The sequence below is a fragment of the Pongo pygmaeus genome, chromosome 6, assembly GCF_028885625.2.
Source record: "Pongo pygmaeus isolate AG05252 chromosome 6, NHGRI_mPonPyg2-v2.0_pri, whole genome shotgun sequence".
Lineage (NCBI taxonomy): Eukaryota > Metazoa > Chordata > Mammalia > Primates > Hominidae > Pongo > Pongo pygmaeus.
Window position 1 is genome coordinate 111,626,471 of NC_072379.2, and position 24,429 is coordinate 111,650,899.

The window sequence follows — 24,429 nt, forward strand, 5'->3', positions numbered from 1 at the left end:
TTTATAACCCCACCTTTTATTCCACTTTCAACTTGTTCTACTTTCTATTTATGTTCCAGCAATTGGATTCTCTCAGGTCCTTGAACATGCCAAGTTCTTTTCTACTTCAACTATTTTGAACATGTTTTTTCTTCTGCTAGAAACTCTCTCCCCTTAGCACTTTGCTTTGTTGGCTTCTTTTCATCATGAATGTCTCCACACAAATGTTTCCTCCCTAGAGAGGTATTTTCTGACTATCCAATATAAAATAGTGCTCTCCACCTGACCAAAATTCTGTTAATACATAACACCATTATACTCATTTAGGTCATCAAATTCATCACAAATTTTATTATTTGTTCCCTCATTTATTATCTTTCTCCTTTACTAAACAGTAAGCTCCTTGAGGACAGGTATTATATTTGTCTTGTTTGCCACAGTGTATCATAGCACATATGTGTATGGCACATAATAAGCACTTAATAAATAAGTGCTAATCAATGGATTAATGGGTGAATGCTTATATGCTAGACTTTCTCTTTGCCACTAATCCATAATAGACTGGGAATTTCCCAAATGCAGGATCACGTCTTTTCACATTTATAAACCTTACTCTAGCATGATACCTGATCCATAGGAAATTTCAATAAAAACTTAATAATTTTCAGCTAAAGTTAACACAAATTATCAAACATTTTAATAAAATAACAGCTTGGCATTCCTTCATTCTACATCATCTAAAGGAATTCTGCCATTATGTATAAGACCAAAATGATTCCTTAGCTTTCAAAAACTTGTTTATCATTCATTCATTCATTCATCAAATATTCATTGAGCCTACTATGTGCCAGGCACTGTTCTAAGCTCTGGGGATGTAACAGTAAATAAAATAGAAAAAAAAGTCTTTCCTCATAAAGATTCTGCTTTAATTAATAAGGCTCAAGTCCTGGTATATAGTATTTTATAATCTGGCCAGGTGATTCTATCGTATAACTAGGGTTGAGAACAGTTGCTTAAGAATCACCCACTCCTTATTGTCTTTTTAAAAAATCATGTACCTCTAGTGACAACTTTTTAAAAATCAGAATATAAGTGAGTTAACTTTCAATTTGTCACTTTTTTTTTTTTACAAGATTTTAGGATACAGTGAATATGCCATTTAAAATGCTATGTTATAATAATTTACTCTGCTTAGCTGGACCCAGAACCCATTCCAAAGTAGTGGAGCAATTTGAATTCTCTCCCACTTATAATGTAAATTTCTGAAGGCAAAAATAATTTTAACAAGGAACAGAAAATATCTGTAGTTTCCCTTTCCCAAGTAAGCAGCATTTTGTAAGACTGGAAAATTTCTTGTTCCTTTTTCTTTTTTTGTATTCATATTGCTTTCTATATTTAGTATTTATGTTTGATCACATGGACAACTATATACAGCAATGATTTTTCATGGAGAATAATTAAATGCAGTGGGTTCATATTCTCTAATGGTCTTGAGGAATTTAAATTTTATAAGTGAATATATAGTCTGCAGATGCTTTCTAATACCATGTTTAAAATTCAGATAAAATATACATACATGGTGGTTAGTTTCAAAAGATGAATACAGCCATGTAAGCATCAATTTAAACAAGATATAGAACATTTTTTAATCATTCCAGGAGTTTACACTATGTCCCTTCCAATCAATCTCTGCTCCCCATATGCAATCAATATTCTGATTGAGTCAGTATAGGGATATTTTGTTTATTGTTGAACTTCTTATAAAAGGAAGGATACAGGGTGCTCCTTTGCATCTGGCTTCTTTCAAATAACATGATGTCTTTCATATTTATTTGTGTTGTTGCACAATAGTACATTCTTTTTCTATTGCTGGGTAGTATTACATTGTATAAATAGATCATAATTAGTTATCTAATAACCCGCTAATGAACATTTGAGTTGTTTCTGTTAACATTTGTTTGCAATATTTATGTAGACATATTTTTTATTTGTTTTTTAATAAATACCTAAGAATGGAAATGTTTTTATATTTTTTACTTTATATATTTTACTTTATAAGAAAGTGGCAAAACTTGTTTCCAAAGTGGCTTTATCTTTTTTACTCTTCCTAGCAATATATGAAAGTTCTGGTTGCTATACATTCTTGCCAACACTTGGTGTTGTTACCTTTTAAATTGTAGCTATTCTAAGGGTGTGAAATGGTATTTCATGGTGTTTGTAATTTGCACTTCCCTGATGACTAATAAAGTCATAGAATTGCTATTTGGTTCTTTTATATAATTTTGTCTCTCTGCTGAGATTTGCCCATCTGTTCACTCATTTTGATAATCTTTTTCTTTAAGTCATGAACATCTTTATGATTATTTCTTTTAAAGTCCTTGCCTGCTAATTTTAACATCCAGGCCAATTGGAGACCTTTTTCTATTGATTCTTTTTTCTTTTGACTAGGGGTTTTACTCTTTTATTTCTTGGCATGTCTAGTACTTTTTGAGTGCAAACTGTGAATGATGCATTATAGAGACTCAGGGTTTTTAAATATCTCCTGAGAAGTGTTAATTTTTATGTGCCCAGTCAGTGAAGTTACTAGCTGATCACCTTGAACATGTCAAGGCTTGAATTTTATACTTTGTTATACTTCCCTAGAAGGTTTTACCCATAATCTTAGCGTTTAGCTTTGCTCTTAGTCTTAGGATATATAATTCAATCTTAGAAAGTAGACTATTTTTAGAATAAAAAATTATGATTGTTCTGGTATTTCAATGGAAAGCTCTAGGCATTTACCAAGCCCCTTCAACTGGACTAAAGACAAACTTCAGACTCCATTTTCTATGATGTAGTCAACAGCTAGATTACTTGCCTAGCTTTTAAAACCTTACTTCAGTTGCCATTCCCTGTCCTCCTTGGACTCTGACCTAGACATGTGCAGTTTGGGGTTATCCAAAAGTTTAAAAGTAGTCTATATCAAGATTTTAAGTCTTGCCTCTCTATGGCACCCTCCTTTGTGGATTTATTTACAAAGTTTCCAATTACCAGCATCCTCAAATTCTGTCCTCTGATACTTAAGCCAACAAAATTGTGGCTTTCTGTTTGTGTTCTAATTGCTCTATGGCCTTAGGGGAATATATATATATAAATATGGGTCTTATTGAGTGCCGTTTTCTCCTTTCAAGAATCGAATTCCTTTTCAGTTCCTACCTGCTTTTGATCACTTTATAATGCTTTCAAATAGTTGTGTATGTGTTTGTATTTTTTTCTTGTAATTTGTAATTAATGTCTACAAGAGTTTGTAATTAATGTCTACAAGAGGTTTAGTCTGATACTAGCTACTCTGCTATTCCTGTACTGTTACCATTATTATAAGGAGAAATTTCCGTATATGTGAGCCCATCTTGTAATCCTTCTTTATAACATATCAAGAATTATGAAAGGCATGGTCCCAAAAAGGGGGACTGAGCTTACTTAAAGAAGGGAGCAGAGACATTTACATTCTCCTTTCAACATAAATTTGCTAACTATATTGTGCTACAATCTTTCTGCATTGTTTTTCTTGGGGGAAAAGCATAAAATTCTTATAATATAATATTGAGATGGTCTTGTGAATTAAAAATTAACTGTCTGTAATTATCACAATTAGTAAACATTTTATAACAATTATCACGAAATGCTTGACCTGAAGTAGAAAAGCCAATATTTTGGGGGTATTCCAAAAGATACATGTTATGAATGGAATTGTGTTCTCCCCTCCCCCAAATGCATTTTGTGCTGCCCAATCCCAATGTATTTGGAGAAGAGCCTTTAAAAAAATCATTAAGGTTAAATGAGGTCACAAGGGTAGAACCCTAATCTCATAGGACTGATGTCCTTATAAGAAGACAAAGAGATGCAAGAGCTTTTTCTCTATATATACACATGCATAGTGGAAAGACCATGTTGAGGACATTTTGAGAAGGCAGCTATCTGCAAGCCAAGAAGAGAGCCCTCACCAGAAACTGAATTTACTAGCATCTTGATCACAGACTTCTGAGAGAAAATAAATTTTATTGTTTAAACCACCAGTTTGTGGTATTTTCTTATGGGAGCCTGAGTAGACTAATATACCAAGTTTTAAATCTTCTTGATTATTCATTATTAAAGTAATGGCGTTAATTTTTAGGATTTATAACTAATGGCTATTTAAGATTCTTTAACTAGATAATACTATTTTTTTCTTAAGTTTTTCCATCTTCTCCCTTTTCCTCTTTGTTTTAAAATCATCTGTATTCACAAATAAGACAGGTAGCCTTAGAATCACATCTAAGGGAACTGATTCTTAAGATTTCTTAAATAACTCTAAAATTTTCTAGAAAAAATAGAAAACCTGACAATGAACTATCTCAATCATTGCATTTCAATATCTAACATCAAACTTACTTTGGCTTCAGAAAATGTCAAATGTGCCACTCAAGATTATTTTCAGAATAATAATCACTGGAATCCAAACATTACATAAACTAAGGCATCTTTCATCTTAATTCCTTGTGTTTACTCTTGTCAAGGAGGGTCACTTTTACTTTACAGTTCAGTTCCTATGACTGGATGCCAGTGTTGGTAAGTAAAATAAATACCTCATCACAAGGGTCTATAACCCAATTTTATAATTATATAATTCTAATATATGATGTCTTACTCAGAGTTCTACTATATGTTGTAGCATAATACAAATCTGTCAGTTTTTATTCTTTTATAGCCATATAAAGGAAATAGTTAAAAATCCAACGGGGAGAAGGTACATTTAAATGTATTGGGCAACAGCAATTTCAAAGAGTATCTACTTAATTTCATCTTCCAAATCCTGAATATAGTAAGGTGTTAAGCTTATCACAGTGCCTATCATATCATGTGTTGTGGTTTTACAATTAAAAAGACTATGACTTCATTATCTGTCGACCTGCTACCAGAGTAGAAAATCTCATAATTACATCTTTATGGGCTTTTTGGAAATGTATGTTTATTCCAAGCCTGAGTTCAGGCAGGCAACAGGAAAGGGGAGTGTTGTGGGCTAACAAATTGCTGAATAACATTACCTAATTATGTTACTATGCTATGTTATAGGATAGACATTGAAGTAGCTGCTTTAATTTCCTATAATTAGAACTTAGATGATGTATTTTGGATCTTTGTTGTATGGATAAGGAAACTATCGTTCATAGAAGGTGACCACAGAGATAGTTCCTCAAAGAATAAAAAATAAATAAAAATTGACAATGTCTTTCATTCCCCTGTGTCTGAATTCAGTTATAAACATGCCTCTTTGGTAGTCACTGCTCCAAGTGTATCATGGCCCATGCATTTAGAAACACAGATCTTTCTACTTGCAAATTTGGTACTTGAAGAAAAAAACAAAGAACCACACCATGAGAATGAGAAATGAGAACTACAGAATGAGAAATGAGAGTGCGTTGACATTGCAGAGTAGATGGTAAAAGTACCTTGAGTTTTTAAAAGAAGGGTACAAAAAGCTCGGTACAAAACATGTTGTCAAAGGAAATGAGAAAATGCCAAGCTAAATTAAAAAAAAATTAATTGGCAATATTCAACAATATTTAGGCATTTCTAAGACATTGTATATCTTAGTTAATTTTTAAAAAAACTTTTAACCCACACCTTTCATGATTGTAACAGATGTTAGATTTTGTCCATAATTTGGTAGATATAAAATCCTTACTTTTTCTGGGTAGCACATCCCATATTATTACCATACTATTTCATGCTGTGGAGTCATTTATTCATTTGAATGAAGCACCATTCAGATTCTTTGCCAATTACTAGAAAGCATTAAATGTATATAACTGAAAATTTATCTTGGCTTCAGAGTGAAAGAGCGTACTTTATAATTTCACCTATTTATGAACCTATTTGCCCATTATTTGTTAATTTAACATTGAGAAAAGGACAGGGAAAGAAGTTGACAGTTTTAGGGTTAGAAGCAAAATGAAGAATGAAATGTGAAACACAAAGAATGAAACGAAAAGGATGCTTCAGGGGAGCTCAATCAGAGAAATATTTTAAGGGTTTCTAATTTTATATGATGACTACAAAGAAATAAAAAAGGAATAACACCATCAATTTCACACCTCCCTTCATCTGGGAATATGAAGGACAAAGCATAAAACAGATATTATTTTTGTTGTTGTTAAAGGTGATAAGGAATTAACGTTGCTATTCTTCAGGGTATCTATCTAGATCTAAATAATGGAGTTTGAAATTTCCATATGGATTTTATTTCAATTTCACCATACTCTTCATTGCTGACATGTTGGCTTTTCCAGACTGTTCATGAAAAAAACCTTAGTTAATCACTTAATTGAAGAAGAAAGTGGTGTGATATCCTTGGGGGAAATGGGCTAGAGTCAGGAAATTGGGTTCTGGTTTCCCTTTGTCACCGACATGCTAAATAACCCTGAGCAACCTGTTAAACCTCTCTGAGAAACACAATTTTTCCTGTAAAATAACTGTACTGAACCAGACTGTCCCTGAGATCTTTCGCAGATTTTGTGTTTCTAGTAATTAGAACTGTTTTCACAGGTATCAGGTGATCTGAGGGCACAGTGTAAAATTCATGGCAAGATGTGCAGTTTCATTTCCAGATGAGAAGAATAAAATAGTCTCACGTAATTTTTCCCAATCAAGGAGTTAATTTGTAATATAGATGATGATGTCTTGTTTGAGGATTAAATAATATATATTTAATATTCTCAGTCAGAATTGTGTTAAGGGACATAGGGGAGGATATTATGAGACTGAGGAGCTCTAAATATAACTTAAATTGATAATGCCAAAGTGGTATACCAACATAAACTACCCGGGAAGCACACAGAAGATTTAGATTTGCAAAGGCAAGATATTCAAACTTATTTTAACTACTCTTGGAACTATATTATATTTAAAGAATGAACATCTTTTAAAACAGACCTAAATGGGATGAAATTCTAAAAGTTAATTAATAAATGATTAGATGATTTAAGTTTTTGGATAGGAATTAAAAAGTGGCACATGCCCAAAGAGTAAAACTGGTGAGAAAATAAACTTTGTCCAAAAAATCCAACTGTTATTTCAGGTAATGTGGGTATCCTGGCAACGCTAAATGAAGATAATTGGAATCAAAACAGAAATTTATGTTATGAAGGACTATATTTTGACTGTGAATTCAGGATTTTTTGCAGTCAGCAGATTTTATCATGGCTTTCGGCAGAATGATGAAAGGCCCTAAACAAGTCCTTGGGCATTGCTTATTGAGAAACCAGCAGAATACTTTCATATTTGCAGAGAAAAGTTGCCAACATGCCAGGCAAAAATGCTCAGTGGGGTGGAGAATTGGAAATATGATAGTGATCTCAAATGACACAGGAAAGTTGGGGGGAATAGACAATTCTATAAGCTTAATAAAGAAATATAAAGGTGCCATAATCAAATCTTAAATTTCTAATTCCATGTCTGTATTTCTGGAGATAGGGTATGATAACTAAGAGGGAGTATACCATGCTGTGATTGTTTCTAAGCGCCCTTCTTGTAGCTACTACCCTTAAGACTTGTATTATAAATTTGTTGCACGCTCATCTAAAATAATTTGGTCATTCACAATAACTCATCTTTTTGGGGTTGATATGTGAAGCGACTTCCCATAATTCAAATTTAGGTGAGGGCTGTAGGTTTCCTCCTCCATAACTTCACTGTGAGATGATATGTTACAATGAAAATGAGTCTCAGACCAAATTTGCTGCACATACAAAGATTTCATAGCAATGTTTATTGAAAAAAAATCATAAAACCTGTTCTGCAAACTGTATCATTTTAGTCACTCTAACAGAAACTTGCATACAAACATCAATAGAGACAAATGTATATTTCAGTGTCAAATACAGCTAACCTTTTAACAGAGTCAGGTGACAAAAATCCTCCATCAGGCAGTCAAATTATTTATTTATAATCATAAGCTGGGGCTTTATTCAGAAGTGTTAGGACATTAGTTGCCTAGATACTAAGATATTCATTCAAAGGTGGGAAAATCTGTACATTATTTCTAACCAATGCATGCATCTGAGCATCATTCATTTCACCAGTGAAAATCACTTTTAACATCTAAAGCCTTTGGTGTTGACCAGAGATAAAATACCGTACTTGAGAGCCTGGTGTAGCAGCTTCTGGATTGCAGGTTTGGGTCAATGCTAACTAACTGCCCCTGAAGTAGATCTTCCTGATTAGTATATTTCAAATGATAATTACCTAGGGCAAGATTAAACTGAAACTAATCTATCATATTGTCTATACTGAAGTATTTTAGAGTGAATTATAGACAATGTAAAGCAATTTATTTGAAATGTTACAATAGCATTAATTTTTGTTTTATTTTTAATTTAGATAAATACAATAATGAAAGTAAATACTGGCCTAACATTTTGTCACCTAGGTAATGCATTGACATGTTAAATAAATATTTGAATGTGATAAGGAAAATCTATGTGGTATAGAAAGATACAAACTGAAAGGGGAAAGCTTTCCTTTTCTATCTCCTTCCAAATACCTTCACTTACAACCTCGGTACTTTTTGTCTAAGTAATCACAGGCACGTTTTTCTTTCTTTCTTCCAGAAAAAGAAAAGATTCCTCTCTCTTTCTCTCTCACAAAATATTATATATAATATTTATATGTAATATAAATACACTCATACATATAGTTCCTCATCTGAAAATTCACTTAAGAATTTTATATTTTAGAATTATATCCTTATCAGCATATATAAATCTCCCTCATTCTTTATAAATGACTGCATATTCCATTATATGATTGTAGCTTAATATTTTAAACCAATCTCCCACAGAGATTCTAGCACATATATCCTGTTGCACTTTTGCAAACATTCCACTGGGTAAATGCCTAGCAGAGAAATTTCTGGCCAAAAAGTATGTGGTTTTAAAATTTGGATCGATATTGCCAAATACCCTCCTGAAAGCTTAAATCAATTTGTACCTCTATAACCAGTATGTAAGAGTGTCCTTGTCTCAAATCTTTACCCGCATTGGATATTGTTAGACTTCTACATTTTTGTCAATATTATTTGTAAAATTTTTTTAGATTTGTATTTCTTAAATTGTTAACTTGAGATTGAAAATTTTACTTGCTAATTGGCAATTTGTATTTCTTGTCTATTGAAACACTCAAGCATATCTTTACCATTGTCCACTTTGATTTTTTTCATCTTTTCCTTACTGATTCTTATGTATGATTTCTTTGTAAATTAATGAAACTAATCTTTTTTTGCATGTTGAAAATATCTTTTTCTGCCGGGCACGGTGGCTCACGCCTGTAATCCCAGCACTTTGGGAGGCCGAGACAGGCGGATCACAAGGTCAGGAGATCGAGACCATCCTGGCTAACATGGTGAAATCCCGTCTCTACTTAAAAAAATACAAAAAAATTAGCCGGGGGTGGTGGCAGGTGCCTGTAGTCCCAGCTACACGGGAGGCTGAGGTAGGAGAATGGCATAAACCTGGGAGGTGGAGCTTGCAGTAAGCCGAGATTGTGCCACTGCACTCCAGCCTGGGTGACAGAGCAAGACTCTGTCTCAAAAAAAAAAAAAAAAATTTTTTTTCTTGTGTGTTGTTTGACTCTGTTTATGGTTATAATTTTAGTTTTCATTAAACAGAAGTTTTTCCACATTGATTTGAAACACAATGTTGACATAAAGGTAATATCTATATGTATTTTGGTCTACTTCTTGACTTTAATAATCTGTTCTTCTCAAGTACTAAACTGTTTAATTACTGAAGCTACATGGCATCTTAAGAACTAGTCGGGCTACTCACTTTCACTCTTCAATTTTAGAATTTTCTTAATATCCTTACATGTTTATTTTTCTAGATTATTCTTATATAATTTTGTCTAGTTGAAAAAGAAATCCTTTTGGTATTTTAATTGTTACTGCATTTAACTTATTGAATAATTTAGGGGAGAAATGACATCTTTACACTTTTATCTTCATAGTGTAGAATTACATAGTGTGTATTATGATTTATTTAGGTCTTTTAAAAAAATTCCTTAGTATAGTTTGCAAGTTTTAGACATATGGATTATGTATATTTCCTATAAGTTTATAGGTTACAGGTATTTTATATTTTAATCTTTCTTACAAATGGGATTATTTCTCCCATTAGATTTTCTATATGGCTACTGATTAAATATTAGAAAGCTATTGATATTTAATGTTAATTATGTAACCTATGACTTTTTAAATATGCTTATTATTTCCAATAGTTTTCAGTTAACCTTAAACACACACACACACACACACACACAGACACATGCACATTATTTTTAGCAGAAATAAAGAACCAGAAAGGTTATTTAAAAGGCTTTGGCAAAAAGAAGTACTCTGAATTGTCCTAATTGGAAATAGTCAGTAGAGACATGAACATATGTGTTATGTACTGAATCTCCACAAAATTCAGTGCCAAAAGGGTAAAGTATTTTGCAAAAATTTATTTTCACCTCAAGCAGAATGGACATCCATACTAAATACATATATGTTACGTAGTCAATGACCGTATTAAATAAAACAGAAAAAAAAAAAACGGTGGTTATTTAAAGCATCGTTACTGTGGTTGAACTCTTTGTCTGAAAGAGCCAGGATTTATACCTGTGATTGAAACACTGCAATTTTGTGAACAGTTTGGGGAAAAGGTAATAGGTTAACCAATTCTTCAGACTTTATGACATATTATTCCAAGCTGTAAGTCTGACAACATAATCTAATTGGGCTATTGCCTTATTCTAGGTTTTCGATTGAGCTGTTTTTTGACCTCTTTGCTTCTATCATGAGCAAAGACTGGGAAGAAAACAAAAAGTGAGCAGAAACTGCAAGTACTAGTTGATCGCTGAAAAGAGGGCTGAGATAGCTCCTTCAATCTCCACCAAATAGGTCTATAATGAGAACAGCAATTTTCAGAAGTGAAGGGACTGAGCCCAAGGTTGCTGTGTTAGGAGTGATGCACAGGGAGCCTGGGGTACAAGTGGGGTCTAGGAAGTGAGCCCGAGTCCCTGACAGCCAGAAATAACCTTAGTAAGGATGATTCCCCACCACAATACAGAAATACTGTAATTTGAAATAAATTTTTTATTGAAAATTCTCTCATAGGATTTCTGAGTTGTGTTGCTTATTTCTTTCCCAAATGATTGTTCCCTATTTTAGAATTGACCTAACATAAGATATAAAATAGTTTCAGATCGGTTTCAGCTAACAGCTCATTCCAAATGATGGGTTTTTAAATGTAATTACCTTTTTCCATTTCTCCCCACTCATAAACTCATCCTATATATTTGTGAGTAACTTAAAGGAATGTTATTTAATATTTGTGACTCTGCAAAATAATTTTACAAATAAATGATTTCTCTAGGTCTAGATCAATAGGTTCTTTACACATAAAATGTTTACAGACATGAATTAAACAAAATAAATTTGTTAAGAATAGCACACCAAGGCTAAAAATAAAACAAAATGAAATGTTAGTGTACATGTGCAAGTACACTATGCATATACAAAATAAACTCTAGTTATTTATAAAATTTGGAAGAAATAGACTGCTTATCCTGTAACATGGAGAAAGAAAATACACTTTGCATGATATTCTTATCTAAGACTTATGATACAGAGGATTTATTTATTTATTTATTTATTTTTTGACAGGGCCTTGCTCTGTTGCCTTGGCTGGAGTGCAGTGGCATGATCATGGCTCACTGCAGCCTCAAACTCAGGGGAACATATTTTTAAATAAGTTGTTTATTTTAGAAGTTTTCTAATATTCAGGAATTAGGTAAATTAATTTAGAAAGTTATTTGGAGAGTTGGGATTATAGATAGAGTTTTTTAAAATATAAATTCCATACCATTATTATGATTAGAATGTAAATTCTGGAAAGACATTTTTGGTTTTACTGTTTTGGCCACAGAATATAGAGTAGTTCCTAGAACAATTCTTGATGCATAATAGGCATTTGCACATAAATAAATCAGTAATATTTGAGAAAACATACGTAAGTATGACTTTATCTGTGTGCACTTAACCTGATTCAAAGCAAAGTAGCATTTAATGTGTAGATTTTCCATAAAATTAAACTCTCAGATCTTATTGTTAATTTTGTTCTTTATAGCAAATGAATTTTAACTACTTTAATCATTCTTTTATTTATAAATTAAAAGCTTTAGTATATTAATGTTATTAATTCAATGTAGTCATTATAATTTTCTCATTGGCTAAATATTCACAGAACACTTTCAGAATTAAAAAAATAAAAGACAAAGATGATGGTAATGGCTAACATGTACATGCCCCATTTATTCTATGTTGTGTATTGTTCTAAGCATTTACATGTGTTAACTCTAATCTTCTGTTACGGGATGCAACATGTCCATTAAAAAATATAGACACTCCACAATTTTCCTTGCAGCTATGAATGCCATTGCTCCTGTCCTGGCCAATGAGATGTAATCAGAAGTCATTAGACTAAGAATCCACAATAGGCACAGACTCAGCTAGTGGACAGTGTCTGTAAGTACAGCAGCCCTCATAAGGACCTAAGGAAGGAACCCCATACTAAGGGTGATGGGGTCTAAAGATAAGAAATCTGGTACTAAAACTGGGACTGTCTACATGAGAAAAAATAACTCCTATATAAACCAGAGCAATCATGTTTTTGTTACATGCAAAAGAACTCTAAATTCATAACTGGTTTAGCTGATAATAGGAACATTTTCATTCATCCTTTCATTTCATAAATATGTATTGAACACTTGCTATGAGCCAGGTACTGTTCTAGGTAGTTGGGATATGTCACTGCACAAAACAGATAAATATCTGCTCTCAAGAAGCTTATATTGTAGAGATGGTGGTCAACAATAAAGAAACTAATTATTTAGTTTATTAGAAGATGATGTGTTATGAGAAAGAGACGATAGAGCAGGATAAGAGAGATCAATAGTGCCAGAGAGAGGATAAAGTTGCCATTTTAAATCAGGTGGTCATGTAGCCCCATTGAAGAGATGATATTGAATATAGACTTGAAAGAGGTAAAGGATAATTGCAGATGAATGACACAACCAATGTGTATGTCTTAAGTGGCCAAGTGGCTGATATATTTGAAGAAGAACAAGGAGGCCTATGTGTTTTAGGTGGAGAGAGACAGGGAAAGAGACCAGAGAGGTAATGCAGGGGATGGGATGGAGGAGTAGACCATGCAGAGCCTTGTAGGCCACTGTAAGGATCTCTGCTTTTACTCTGAAATAGGGAGCCACTATAGAGTTTTGAGCAGAAGAGAACAAATCAATGTTTGAAAGTGATCTCTTTGGTTTCTGTGTTGACTACAGGGAAGAAAGGATAAAAACAAAGCAGTTTTTGGGAGGTAATTATATTAATTCAGGGTGTAGTAATTCATGAGGGTTGATACGGTTTGGCTCTGTGTCCCCACACAAATCTCACGGTGAATTGTAATCCCCATAGTCCCCATGTGTCAAGGGCAATGGAATCACGGTGGCGGTTCCCCTCATGCTTTTCTCATGATAATGAGTGAGTCTCGCAAGATTTGATGGTTTTATAAACGTGTGGCATTTCTCCTGCTTGCACTTCTCCTTCCTGCCTTCTTGTGAAGAAAGAGCCTTGCTCCCCCTTTGCCTACTGCCATGATCATAAATTTCCTGAGGGTTCCCCAGCCATGCTGAACTGTGAGTCAATGAAACCTGTTTCCTTTTTAAGTTACCCAGTCTTGGGTATGTCTTTATTAGCAGCTTGAGAACGGACTAATACAACGATCTAGACCAGTGGTAGCACTTGGGGTAGGGAGGGAGGAGTATTCAGATTATGGATATATTTTGACGGCAGAGCAATCAGGATTTCCTAAGAGGTTTGAATGTGGGCTGTGAGAGAAAGAAGATCAAGTATGGCTTCTGGGGAAATGATGTAGGGCGTTTTTAAAAGAACTTATCTTTATAGCTCTTACAGCCAATATATTATAAAAGCTTGCTACCTTATTTGAAGCCCCAGAAAATAGTGTCTCTCTGAGTCATTAGAAAATTCTAAAGATTAGAAAGTCAAAGTTGAACAACAACAACAAAAATTTCAGAAGACTTCTCAATTAATGATGACTGTGTATCTACACTTCAGGGTCCAAACAAGCTGCTTAGTTTGGACAATGTCAAGTTTTTGCAAAAATCTTCCACTTCAACAAGAGTAGAGTTGACTGTCTGTGAATAATGGTTACAGGAGTTGCCTAAGGACCTTATTTTTGTCGAGTTGTAGTTTTCACAAAGGCTTATAATATTAGACATGTACAGATAAAATTAGTGTAACCCACTGAGATTTAGAGGTAGTGTACTGAAGGCTAGCACAAGATTATCTCAGAACTAGAAAAATAAGGTTAAATTTTAAGAGTTAAATTACTAAAACCTTCATGTAATTTATGAAATTATCAAATCTATGTATTTTTTTTCATCAAATTTGGAAGAATAAGGCCTAGAAATATGTTTGAAATATGATTAAATGTGAAAGGAACTAGAATCTAATAATGATGTTAACATATATATGAAGACAGACTGGTTTACAGAAGAGGGAAAGGCTACAGGAGTTTGGAGAAGGGGAACATGGGCAAGAATTTTCAAGTGTTTACTTTCACATTCTGCTTACTCTGACCAGAATACATTCAAAGTCTTACAACTGCTTGCACTGGAGAACAGCTTCTGACTAGCTTGAGGTATAAGAACTAGTTTACCTAAAATATTCCTAGCCCACTCACATGTTTCAACTAAAGAAAGACTTTACTTAGTGCCCTTGAGGAAGAAGATATATGTCTATTTGGATATTGTAGACTGTGGTGGTTAATTTTATGTGTCAACTTGACTAGGCTAAGGGATGCCCAGATAGCTGGTAAATATTATTTCTGGGCATGTCAAATGAGGGTCTTTATGGATCCTTAACATTTGAATTGGTAGACTGAGTAAAGAAGATTTCCTTCCCCAATGTGGGTGAGCCTCATTCAATTCACTGAGGGACTGAATAGAACAAAAAGGCAGAGGAAGAATAAATTTGCTCCCTCTTCTTGAGCTGGGGCATCTATATTCTCCAGGCTTTGGAAACTGATGGTCTTGTTTATCAGGGCTTTGGACTTACAGTGAAATATACCACTGACTTACCTTGTTCTCCATCTTGCAGATGGCAGACTGTGGGACTTGTCACCCTCCATAATTGAGATAACAAATTCCTATAATAATAGGATATATTTGTATCATATAAATGTTTATATATTTATAAGATAGTGTGTGTGTGTATATATATATATATATACACACACATATATATATGTTCTGTTTCTCTGAAGAACTCTGGCTAATACAAAAGATATTAAAGGTTTCATAGGCTTCTTGTTTCCCACCTCTGGTCCTAAAATAGGATTAAGCTGCATTTGTTCTTTCTAACGACAGCCTGATCTGATAATAGATAAGATGTTAATGACCCCATTGAACTATTCTCTAATTTTCTGAATCGTGCTTTTCTTGGTTTCTTCCTGATTCCTTAGAGGATATGTTGTGAAATCAATTCATAGCCATTTGTAGTTTGGCCAAACCAGAAGTATGAATGCTTTGAAAACAAATTCATAATTATTTGATGAATTTTCTTCCCAAGATTTTTTTCACTCACCCTTGAAATGGTGAAAGCTTCTTTATGAAGGAGCAATACTGTGTATTTACAACCTTTCCTCCCGTCTCGGCTGAAGTATTTTGCTTCCTGTCTAGGTCTTACTGCTCTATGTTCCTAATCTTAACACTGATTTATCTTTTCGTTAAATGTTCATGTGGCATCTATTTTGTACCAGCAACTTTGCCAGACTTTGCAAATATAAAGGTAAAAGATGACATTATGTTTGCCCTTAAGAATCTGACAAACTGAAAAGAGATATAAATGTATGTGAGATAAACTTCAAGAAAAGATACTAAATGTGTAGAAAGTAGTATGAATAAAGACCTAGAGGAACACAGATAGTGCAATGAATGATTCAGATCTGGTTGTTAATGATAGCTCTATATTGGACTTTGAGTTGATCTTGAAAAATGATTAAGAATCTGTAAAATGCAAAGGAAAACCCAGAGGCATTTCAGGCAGCTAGATATAATAATGGGCAGGGAAGGGTTAACAGAAAATGAGACTGGAGTTGTAGTTTTTTTCTGTTGTAAGAAAATTAGAATTTTTTTCCTAATTAAAAGAAATTATAGACATAAAATATTTCAATGAAAAATACAGAAGAATATTTCAACTTTACTATTTTTAGAATCTTTAGTTTTACTCTTAGGTGGTTTCTGAAATAATGGGAATTTAAAAAAATAACTGAGCTACTAAAAATACAGAGTTTATTTGTAATCACTGAAAGTATCTTGTCAGTAATGTGAGATCAGAAATATTTATCTGTTTTCAAATATGTAGCATTGTTTTATCAAAAGTTTAAATTAATGATATTACTAAGAAATATGACATTTCTGAATATCATAATTTATTCTCTGGGAGCACTGAATTAGAAGAATGCAGTAATAGATTAAATCTGTTCTTTTGTGCAACTATGAGGATAAATTAGTTGGTATAGAGAAACAATTTTACATATCTGTTTAAATGTATTTTATAATCTGTTTTAAAATGAAAGGACTTGTCTTCTTAAATAACAAGAAGTAGACTTATAAGTGAGCTAAAGTCTCCTATGGCTTTAAAGGGAAAACGCGATGTGAGCCCAAGTGTGCTGTGGGAATTTGGATTTAAATAAGTTCTGGTTACAAAAAGGGAGAAGAATAGGTATGAAAAAGAAATATGGTCAGAAGAGGAAATTTTTCTGCTGATTTGAAAAATTCTGTCACACAGAAGTTATTCTGGGAAATGCAGGACCTATACAACCATAGTCTCTTTCTGTCAAATCCCATAAGAAAGGAAAAGTTAGAACTCTGAAGAAATGAGTTAACCCTCTGGGAAATTACTTTACTAGCTAAGTTAAAGGTAAGCTGAGATCATAGATAACTATTAAAATGAGAAAGGGTACAGTAACATTTTTAACTCCAACAGTTGAGGAACTCTGAAAAAAAACTTGAGAGAAAAAACCGTCTGTTTAAATCTGTAAGGAACAGAAGAATTAAGATTCATAATTGTTACAGGTTAATGAAGATGCTCTCTTATTTTACCCAAATATTTGTGGTCTTTTAAACTTTGCTCAAAGTTACCTAATCTTTAAAATATATCATTTTCATATTATCATTTGCTACAAATTTTATAATATAAAAGTATATGATTATTTATTTAGGACAGTTTATAACATACTAAAATATTTTTAAATTTTATTTTGTATATTTGAATTCTGGCGAGGTTGCATATTTTTTCAATCAGCTTTTTTGTGACCTGTTGATTCATTCAAGTTATTTCTCAACTATCTATTGTGGTTTTTATGTCTTTTTTTTTTTTTAATGATTTGATAAACAGATTTGTAGGAATGGGGAAACTTTGTTATTATTCCTGCTGAAATATCCTAATATGAATACATGTTTTAGAAGACGGTGTGGTGATTCCTCAAGGATCTAGAACCAGAAATACCATTTGATCCAGCAATCCCATTACTGGGCACATACCCAAAGGATTATAAATCATTATACAATAAAGATACCTGCACACATATATTTATTGCAGCACTATTCACAGTAGCAAAGACTTGGAATCAATCCAAATGTCCATCAATGATAGACTGGATTTAGCAAATGTGGCACCATGGAATACTATGCAGCCATAAAAAACAATGAGTTCATGTCTTTTGCAGGGACATGGATGAAGCTGGAAACCATCATTTTCAGCAAACTATCGCGAGATGAGAAAATGAAACACCGCATGTTCTCACTCATAAGTGGGAGTTGAATGATGAGAACACATGGACCCAGGGAGGGGAATATCACACACCGGGACCTGTCGGGGGGTTGGGGGCTAGGGGAGGGATAACATTAGGAGAAATACCTAATGTAGGTGATAGGTTGATGGGTGCAGCAAACCACCAAAGCACGTGTATACCTGTGTACCAAAACTGCATATTCTGCACATATAACCCAGAACTTAAAGTATAATAAAAAAAGAAAATAACATAATTGAGTATAAATAAATGTTACATTTATTTATATATGATATACATTTATATCATATATAATATATGATATATATTTATATATTTGAGTATAAGTAAATGCTATAGTTTCATCACATAGTAACTGTGCCCATGACAAGTCAGACTGCTTGGATGTGGAGGTCACAGTCCAAGCACTCCCATTCATTGGTTGGCAATTACAGAAATTTCAGGTTTATAATTAAGAGGATTAAGAATGATAGTAAAAGGAGTTAAAATACAAATTAAATAATACAAAGAAATTAAGGGGAAATAACCCCTAGAGAGCTTTCCTTGCAATTGAAAATCTGTATAGTGGCAACGAAAGTTACAGCATGAAAAATCAATTAACTTAAAACTACATTAACAATCTCTGTGTGTAATAACCTAAAATAAGAGTATTAGATTCCCAGGAAAATTAAACAATTTTCTAAGATTTTTTATATCATTATGACTGATTTAAATAAGTCAATACTATTATTATTATTACTTACAATATGTTCTTTGAAAATGAAGCTCATTTTTCAAATCAAATTTCTGAGGATAGTGTCTAGAATCAAAGAGATGAAATGTTGTGCTTCACAGCCCATTCTGCAACTTGCTAAAATTTCAGATCAAATTCTAAAAAACCTATGTAAACAATGATACTTTCTATTTACATTGCCAGATTTTCCCCTCTGTTTAAAAATAACAGATTGGTCATGCTTGAAGGTTGCATCCCGTTTTAGGTGTCAAAGAAATAAAAGTTAGACACCGCGGAGCGTTTTAGAATCCACATAAGCACATGTTTCAGTCTCACTGATAAGATCCAGTCCATCCTCTGCATAGTTCTGGTGTTTCTTTTCATCTGTCACGCTGTTGTGTAGACAGCTTGTGGCAGATGTATTCCATAAATGTTAAGGTACATTGGGTTCAGGATTACTTCTGACATCAAGTGCATAGATAGAGCTTTATCGTTTCCAAATACGGGCTGATCTCCAGTCAAGAAAATCTATGATTCTAGGCCATACTGACATAATGAAAACTCAGTTAAGTTCCCATAGAGTGTAGCTTGTTTGGCTCTGACCTTTGGAGGGCAGAAGGGTTTATGTTAAATATTTGGTTGCATTGGGTTGGTGGACAGTCTATCTTTATTTTGACCTGTCTCTAGCTCTCTATTTTTTAAGCAGAAGACATAATCCTTCCCCTCAGCTAGAAAAGTGGCCCAGAACATTCCACAGCAATTAGTGGCCCCTATTGATAGTTAGACTTTTGCAACAAAAGCATGTGCCTTCCTTGGTTGTACAATTTCTTATTTGCTCTTTAAAAGTAAATTTCCAGGAATAAATCCAGGAGCTACCTGTGACTCTCTCTTCCCTCTCTCCAGTTCCTTTTCATAGCTAGAATCGTCCTTGCAAAGAGTAATAAGTACCTATGCTTCCCACCTCCAGGTCACTTCAAATGTACACTTTATCACGTCTGTTTCATATCTCCTAAAGAATCTAGCCACAGTGAAATTCCACCTCAATATGTAGTATCGAGAAAGTTCAAACATATACTCTTTCCTAGTTTATTACCTAACAAATTCGTATCACACAAGGAAGAAAAAAATTCTTTATAACACATAAAACTAAGTTATTCAACTCTTCTATTTGCTGGGTCTTTTCCTAGTAAATAAAAAGTGGTGACTACTTTCCATATTCTCAGAAGGCATCATTTTAATATGTTTTTCCTACAATATACATCTTCCTTAGACCAAGTTGTATATTGCCATGTATTATTTTGGAACCAGGATAAATCTAAGTTTTAGATTGCTTAGCTACTACTTACTGCAGGATGTTAGAGCAAATGAAAAACTGAAAATAATTCAAGAGATGATCCTTATATTGGTAATTGAGTTGGTGCAAACTATTATAATGTTAAAAGAAACAGAAAAAGCTAATTTAAGAAATGACCATTTCCTTTATGCCTTGTGAGCAGCAGGTTAAAGCTCAACTGATTTTTTTTTAACATAATGGGGTACTGGGGAACCTTGTTATTAATGCATCACTGAAAAACATTTATCCAAGGTGTAAACAATTGAAAAAACTTGAAATGTCTACTTGCCAAGCATCAGGGCTTCAAGATCTTTAAGCACTTTCTGTGCAGCAGGGGATTGTGTTTATTATTTGAAAGGATGACCTGTTAATGGGATCCAGTGGTATTGGAATCTGACATATAACCTAGAGATAAAACTGGATGAATTGGATAATTTTTTGAAATGAATACCAGGGTAGGAAAAAAGATGTTTTTCAACATTATTAAATAATGCCGATATTTTCTGTGTATCTAGGGGGATTCTCCTTGCTGTATGTTATTGACTCCTGAAAACAGATAATGAAATTGACTTTAAATATTGTTCATGTGGATGCTAACATCTAGAAGGGGTGTGTGTCGTGTGTGTGTGTGTCTGTGTGTGTGTGTGTGTGTGAGTGTTTAAACTAGAATCTAATTTCCATCTCCTATGGGCTTTTAAAGGCTGTCTCCATAGCGATGACCAATGAGAGGAGAGGATTTAGCAGGTTTCTTTCTCAGTATATGTGGCAGTCATCTCTTTTTATGTCCTTCTATTTGTTCCCTATACACCATTACTGGCTGCCTCCATGGCAACAGCCAATGAGCTCTTGCACATACATCACTGCACCCTCTGTATATGCTCCTCTGTGTGTGCCCTCATGCACTCAGTGGTATTATAAAGCATCTGAGGAGTTGTACGTGCCCAGTGAGTTGGTTTTGTGCCCCTGGAAACCTCCTCTTCCTTCCATGCCCTCAGGATAGCATGGATCATAATCACCTTAAAAATTGTACCTGCTTGAATTGTCCTTCCCTGTTCAGTACACATTAATCTTCTCTGACCTGGGTTCCATGGATATAATGTGTTCATTATAGAAGATGAAAGATGAAAGCTTGTTGGCTGCGTAGCTTTGGGAGAACCTCAACTTGTAAAATACGAAGTCCCGGTATGGGATAGATATTTAAGTCTAGCAGAACTTTCTTATAAAAGGATACATTCTAGTCATACATTTTGATATTTCATACTACTTCTTAGTAGGATTTAAAACACTAGATTTGCATTTTATTGTTTTATAAACAATTATCATGTAAGTGATTTTTCTGCATGTGGTATTTATTTTTTTTCCTAGGGATAAAAGGAAACATTAAACATAAAATCCGCCCTCAAGAAGCCTATTTTTGCAAATAATCATCTTCCATACCCACTTTGATGAGAGAATCATCTAATGAAAACAAATTGATGGTGATCTCAAGTAATATATGGATTCGTCAATTAACTGACCTATTAAAAAAAGTCTGGCTATGAATTCAGGTGACTGAAAGTGCATTTTGATCCTTTTTTTGATGAAAAAGGAAAAAAATAAAAATGAATGACAATTTGATGTAAAGTCTACTTATGTAAATATAAAATAATGTTAGTAGAATATTATTAGTAGAATAGTAGGATAATTACTTCTATTTCTCAACAAACATATTTGGGAAATGTATGGCTGAAAGATATGGTTCTTTTGAATTGTTTTAATTATTCATGGATAAATGATTTGATGGCTACAATACACCAAAGACTGATTACTAAAATTTCTTACCATATTAATATCTTAATTTGGACCGATGAATTTGATTTACACCAAATAAAAGTAATAATGAAAGTTTAAAAATTCAAAATAGTTGGCTCAGAATAAAATTATAAACCACAGGATATAACGAACCCATGGTATTATTAATTATTTTTTCTACTTATTTTATCCACTGTCTTAGAGAAAAATTTTGCATGTTCCTCCCAAACTCCATAATGAACTGCAGAAAATGCAAATTTGTTCACCTGGTACTTTGGGCCTTGAATCATTATAAATGTAATTCCGCTGTTAATTATCTCGGAGTAAACACCCTTTGTGAATAAGGTCAGTGCTACTCATTTAAGGTGGGAAACCATTTTTAAGGATTCTATAAACTCAAGCACAGATGAAAAGAATTACAAAAATGCAAAAGTAGAAAAATTTAAAGTCTAAGGTATTACATTTAAAACATTTTTTTCCTAGGGATAAAAGGAAGCATTAAACATAAAATCTGCCCTCAAGAAGCCTATTTTCGCAAATAATCATCTTCCATACCCACTTTGATTAGATAATCATCTAATGAAAACAAATTGATGGTGATCAAATTGATGGTGATACATTAAAAGAGGTAAAAATTAAAGACAAAAGAAGTATTGGTAAGTAGTTCAGAAATGTGTACATTTAAAACAAAAATATGAGATTAAGAGAAAACTAACCTGGTATTTAGATGTTTTTGTTGTTTTGCTTATGTTTAACTTTTAGACTTTCTCATAGAGACATTGTAACTAAAATCCACACTTTTGTAATATTGCGCTTGTAATTTCCATTTCAAACCCTAAAGCAAAAATTAATTTAATTCAATTTGGAGTTTGGAGCACAGTGTAGACAATTTAAACTTAACTATATCTAATTATTTTCACCATTTTGTGTTTTAAAATTAACAAATCTTGCAATAGCATATATTCTAATATGTTCCTTTTAAATTGGTGATAAATGGTAGCAGAAATCCTTGTAAGGAAAGGATCCAAAGAAAACATTCTTGTGAGATATATTGATTGTCACTCATTGTAAGAAAAAGCAAACACTTTGTCTTCACGAATTGGGCCCTCAGGCCTGCAGGAGGATTCCTCTTGAATGGGGATTGTTATTATTCCAAGAGACTGGGGCTGGGGATGGCATGGACAAAGGAAGGCTGAAAAACTCATATTCAAGACTAAATCTTAGAGATCAGAAGTGATTCCTTCAATGACTACTCAGAAGTCAGCTACCACAGATCAAGGAACATAGTCATAACAACATCATAAAACTACTTAAATTTTGTAATTTCCCCATGCATTTTGGTTTTGCCATCCCCTTAAAATCAAAAGTTCTGCGTGTTTGTCTTTGGGGACAGCAAGAAAGCCTGAAGTTGCAGAGACTATCCCTCTTTGCTGCTATATTAGTGGTGAGAAGATCTTCGAGGATGAGAGAGGGGTGGAAGCACTATGGACATTACTGAGGTTAATGTCAACCAACAAGGCCAGCACAGAAGCCAATCTGGGTTATAGGCACACTGAGTATATCTTACTAACCACACAGCATCATGACCCCCTGATGCATTCAATTGGGATGATGTTATGTGCCATTTAAATCTTTATCACTAACTCTTTATCACATGCCATGAGACTCAATCACTGAAATCTTAGTCTATTCATTTATGCAGCCAACAGACACACGAAAAAATGCTCATCATCACTGGCCATCAGAGAAATGCAAATCAAAACCACAATGAAATATCATCTCACACCAGTTAGAATGGTGATCATTAAAAAGTCAGGAAACAACAGGTGCTAGAGAGGATGTGGAGAAACAGGAACACTTTTACACTGTTGATGGGACTGTAAACTAATTCAACCATTGTGGAAGACAGTGTGGCAATTCCTCAAGGATCTAGAACTAGAAATACCATTTGACCCAGCCATCCCATTACTGGGTATATACTCAAAGGAATATAAATCACGCTGCTATAAAGACACATGCACATGTATGTTTATTGCAGCACTACTCACAATAGCAAAGACTTGGAACCAATCCAAATGCCCAACAATGATAGACTGGATTAAGAAAATGTGGCACATATACACCATGGAATACTATGCAGTTATAAAAAAGGGTGAGTTCATGTCCTTTGCAGGGACATGAAAGAAGCTGGAAACCATCATTCTCAGCAAATTATTGCAAGGACAAAAAACTAAACACCGCATGTTCTCACTCATAGGTGGGAATTGAACAACGAGAACACTTAGACACAGGAAGGGGAACAGCACACACCGGGGCCTGTTGTGGGGTGGGGGGAGTGGGAGGGATAGCATTAGGAGATATACCTAATGTAAATGACGAGTTAATGGGTGCAGCACACCAACATGGCACATGTATACATATGTAACAAACCTGCATGTTGTGCACATGTACCCTAGAACTTAAAGTACAATAATATATATATATATATAAAGAACTGAGTAGATCTTACAATTTTCAAAGACCCACTTGGATATACTCTTCAAATAATTTTTGAAATCTGTCATAACCAAATAAAATGTGCAAATGAAAACCAATAAAAAGAAATCTTGGTCTATTTTATGAAGAGGTTGATTCACCCTAAACACTGTCTTCAGACATTCCATTTA

General features: G+C 33.6%; 1 long non-coding RNA gene across 1 annotated transcript in view; it reads right to left on the reverse strand.

Moving 5' to 3' along the window:
• The window catches only part of LOC129040017 (uncharacterized), a 41,544-nt gene that overhangs the window by 3,500 nt on the left and 13,615 nt on the right, over nt 1-24,429 (reverse strand). Inside the window, exons 3-4 of the long non-coding RNA XR_008503528.1 lie at nt 22,480-22,598; nt 15,193-15,260 (exon numbers count right to left, since the gene is read on the reverse strand). This is a non-coding gene — a long non-coding RNA (uncharacterized LOC129040017). The remainder of the gene's footprint in view (nt 1-15,192; nt 15,261-22,479; nt 22,599-24,429) is intronic.